This window comes from Penaeus chinensis, chromosome 30 (genome assembly GCF_019202785.1).
Source record: "Penaeus chinensis breed Huanghai No. 1 chromosome 30, ASM1920278v2, whole genome shotgun sequence".
In the NCBI taxonomy this organism is placed as follows: domain Eukaryota; kingdom Metazoa; phylum Arthropoda; class Malacostraca; order Decapoda; family Penaeidae; genus Penaeus; species Penaeus chinensis.
In genome coordinates this window covers 17,656,069-17,661,068 of record NC_061848.1, presented here as the reverse complement: position 1 = coordinate 17,661,068, position 5,000 = coordinate 17,656,069, and positions in this window count along the sequence as shown.

Sequence of the window (5,000 nt, the reverse complement as noted above, 5' to 3'; positions counted from 1 at the left end):
ATATGTGTATATGTATACACATATATATGTGTATATATATATATATATATATATACATATATATGTATATAATGTGTATATATATACATATATATCTGTATAGCATGAGTATATATATATATACACATGCATATATGTGTGTATATATATGCATATGTGTGTGTATACACACGTATATGTGTGTGTGTGTGTGTATTGCAATGCACGTCTTTCCACGTCTCCTGCTAGTGATAACTAGGGATTATAATTAGTCCACCACTGCGACGGCGGTTTTCTCGGTTTCCTTTTCGCCTTCACGGTACACGTAACGCTTTAACATGTTGACGTGATATTTTCTCGGGGTCCCGTTTACATCAAACACCTTGTTCCATTTGTTAGGGCTGCCTAGGACTCTGAATGGTCCCTTCCACTGGAACAACAGCTTGTTGGCATTGGTAGGTAACAGAAGCAAGACGTCGCCGCAATATTTATATCCCTGGTTTTCTGGTCGTAATAATACTGGGTTACCTCCTGCGCCTGATTTAATTATATTAAAGCCATTCTACATGTATTTTCCAACCATTCCCTTTCTTACATATTCATATGCAGACTTTCCCTCATCAGCAGCAGCTTTAGCGGTCCTCTCACGGTGTGTCCATATACTGGTTCGAAGAGCGAAAATCACGTGCTGAGCTGGGGCACTTGTCGGTGAGGAAACAGAAGAGGCCCCAAGTAGCGGTGTCATTCCTTGGGCTGCTCAACAAGTATCCTTTTGAGCATTTTCTTTAGTGTCCCATTAATTTTTTCAACGAGACATTGCACATAGCATGGTATGTGCAATGGCTCGTTGCATCTCTTTCACTGTCAGAGGTAAATTGTGTCCCCCTGTCAGATAAAATCTCTCAAAGCACACCTACCCTTCTGAAGATTGTAGCTAAGGCCTCTGGCACTGTGGGTGTACCAATGCTCGGGGTACCTCGTAGCGAAATCCACTACTGTCAGGATGTATCATGGCTCAAGTGGCTCCACCAGATCTACGGCCCATGCGGGTAAATGGTTCACCAATGAGCGTAATGTCACCCAGTTTAACCTTGCTCACCTTCCCCTTATACACCACCCGTTGACAAAAAGTTTTATCTTACTCTTGAGGTTTTTGTATATTTGTGTTCAACATCTTCGTAACTTCAGCTATCTTCAACACAGGCGTCTTCCTTTTATAGCCATTGTCTAATCTGGTCTGCATTCTTATAATCACTTCCGTTCGTGCGTCGCCCTCATCTGTACTCAATCCTGGTATTTCCCCAATTATCTGGTCATACAGGGGCTGTGGTAGACACACGACGCTCACCCTCCCCGCATATAGGGGGTCTTGATACCAATTATTACTTTAGGGTAATAGTATATTTCAGGATTTGCCATCATTATTCCTACTTCCTTACCAGTCACCTTAGACGACAGAACCAGACTTCTCCTTACTAACAGCGTTGAACATCCCATGTCCCTCAGTACTCCGACTTTTTTATCCTTCAACTAGCAATCTTCAACTTCTCCTTACCTTTGGCTAGTTCCTCCACACAGTTTCCTCCATCTACATCTTTCCTTTCACTCTCCATTACTTCTCGAATCGGTGAAAATGAAGGTTTCCTGTTTGCTTGACATGAAGGATAACAGCAAATACTTCAACATATACTCCCACTGCGTGTAGTATTTCGTAACACTGTTCACCTTGATACTTCTGTGTTGCTAAAGCACATGCGCACAGTATATATCAAATATAAAATGTTACTATATTTACTGTGTCAATCGCTCAATGGCTCGATTTTGTGTTATTACCTGAATACCATAATCAAGGATTCGGATATAGGCAACAACATCTTTGGATGGTGGGTAAGCCGAATTCCGCGGAGTTAAACATCTTTTAGTTACAGCCGTGGGGGTCCCTCATGGCGAGTCTTCCGGCAGGCCCTCGGCCCATCTCTGACTCCTAACAAGAGGACTGGTTGAGCTACCTAACCCATGATTTCCTAAGTTGTCCCACAGGCCTCCCCCACCCAGGATTGCTTTATGTGTGTATGTATATATGTGTGTGTATATATATATACATATATATATACATATATATATATATATATATATGTATATATATATATATATTAACAGCCATTCATTCCACTGCAGGACATAGGACTCTCTCAATTCACGATTGAGAGGTTATATGGCAGTGCTACCCTTCCCTGATTGGAGGCCCTTCCTAATCAACCGCGGTTCGGCGCGCTAACAGTTGTGCCACGGCGGTGACTTCCCCTCCGACACCTGCGTTTGACTTCTCTAGACGATAGGTCGTTTTCTCGCCGGTAGATCGGGCTCGAGCCAGCAGTCAGAGCGCAGGCATTTTTACGACCGCCGCGACAGGGAATTGAACTCGGGATCACAAGGGCCGGAGTCCAGTGCGCTAACCACTGGACTATCGCGGCAGTACATATATATATATATACATACATTTTTTTTTTTTTTCAACAGCCATTCATTCCTCAAGACGATATGTCGTTTTCTCGGGCTCGAGATAGCAGTAAGAGCGCAGGCATTTTTTTTAAACCACCGCGACCGGGAATCGAACTCATATATATATGTATATATATATATAAACATTATATCTACATGTATGTATATATGTGTATATAGTGGGCAGAATAAAGGGATGAAGAAGAGAAGGAAAGGAAAGGGGGAGAACAAAAAACCATGCCAGATTAGTCGAGGCGAGGGCTGAGGTTCAAGGTAGGGGTTATATCGCACTAAAAGAAACAATAAGTATGTACATAAACAATTTCAATCTGACGAAACAATCCAAGGCTTCTCGATGGGATATCTAAAGAAAAGGCTTGAACTGTCACTCCATGATTGTCCTTTTATTTTTAATAAGTAACTGTATGTGGAGTGGGATGGCATACCTATGTGATCACCACTCGGTCCTATGCTAGCTAAAGCATTTTTATGTCATTATGAGCATATTTGGCTCACTAACTGCCCTAGACATTTCAGACCTTCATCTGAACAAACATATACATATATACTTTATAGATACACCTGTGTGTGTATATGTGTGTGTGTGTTTATATATATATATATATATATATATATATATATATACATATATATGTGTCTGTGTGTGCCGGTGTGTATATATATATATATATATATATATATATATATATATATATATATATATGTATATATATAAATATATATAAGTGTGTGCATGTGTTTGTGCGTGTGTATGTGCGTGTGTGTGTGTGTGTGTGTGTGTGTGTGTGTGTGTGTGTGTGTGTGTGTGTGTGTGTGTGTGTGTGCGTGTGTGTGTGTGTGTGTGTGTGTGTGTGTGTGTGTGTGTGTGTGTGTGTGTGTGTGTGTGTGTGTGCGGTTAATGAAGATTAATGATTACAAAGCAAAATAAATGTGCTAGACATCAAAGGTCATATAGCATTATGGAAAGATTTAGTAGTAAGAATAAAGAGAGGGGTTAGTTAAGGATTAAATGTGTAATCTGAAGCCGTACAGGATAGTGTGGCACTGAAAGGTGCAAAGGGTAGTGGGGGTGGGTAAGATTGGGATTAAAGGGTGATTATAACAAAATTGTTAAGTGTGGGATTTTGCAAGGATGTCCCTAGTTAGGTAGAAATTAGTAAAGAGAAAAGAGAGGTTTGAGGGCGGTTAGATCACGGTTTCAGGAGAAGAGTCAGAAGGGAGTACAGGGAAGGGGGTTATGACAAAGAGTCACATGTTTATCAAGGGGGATGTGGAAGGAATGATAGGAATGGCAGGAGGGTGATGCAGCTAAAGCAGGGGGGGGGGGGGGGTGGAATGTGTTGGGAGGGAGTGGGAGGAAGGGGAGTAGGGGGGAAATGAGTAGGAGGATGGATGTCGGCAGTTACTTTGAGTAGGCGTGTTATCTTAGGTCATGGTTATATAGTTTTGAATGTCTTTGAGAGTTTCTGAAGTGGCGTTGGTTGGAGAGGAATGAGAAACAAAATGGCACAAAATCAGCCTTTCACCTTTTTAAAAGGGTGAAAGGCTGATAGTAGTAGGGGTTGGAGAAATGGGGGTTAGATAAAAGAAAGAAATGGAAAGGGGAAGAAAAAATCATGCAAAACTAGTTGAGTCGAGGGATAAGGCCCAAGGCAGTGTTCCACTATATATATATATATATATTTTTTTTTTTTTTTTTTTTTAACAGCCATTCATTCCACTGCAGGACATAGGCCTCTCTCAATTCACTATTAAGAGGTTATATGGGAGTGTCACCCTTGCCTGATTGGATGCCCTTCCTAATCAACCGCAGTTCTGCGTGCTAAGACTTGTGCCACGGCGGTGACTTCCCCTACGACACCTGTGTTTGACTTACGTCGCCTTCACGGGCTCGAGCCAGCAGTCAGAGCGCAGGTCATATATATATATATATATATATATATATATATATATATAGAGAGAGAGAGAGAGAGAGAGAGAGAGAGAGAGAGAGAGAGAGAGAGAGATAGAGAGAGAGAGAGAGAGAGTAAAGGGATGACAAGCCAAATTTCCGGTAATTTGGAGGTTTTGTCAGGGTTCCCTCGTTTCTCAGAAGGAGGTGTCACAACTGAGATGTGACCCTTAACACTGTCCCAGGACTTTTGGTTTCCGGTTTTATTTCTTGAAATATGTGCAAGTATGCGCAGTGCAACCACGGACTAATCCTAGTAGACTGCCTACTGAAGCAACATGAGTGAAGGGAGCCTTTTTTCTATTATGGTAAATAAGATCGTCCAAGCAACTGGCTAATGAATGGAACTATGGTATCAAGACTAAGGGCTATACATCAGAGGATTTGAAAAGGGTAAAGCCCTTCCTTAGTGAAATAAATATGCATATGTTGAAAATGTTACTTAAAGAAAAAATAGATCTAATATCTTAATGGTGGAGATGGAGTTCAAGAGTGTTTTACTTGAATGTTCCAGTCATCTCGTAAATTTCAATGTTATTTTATTTGC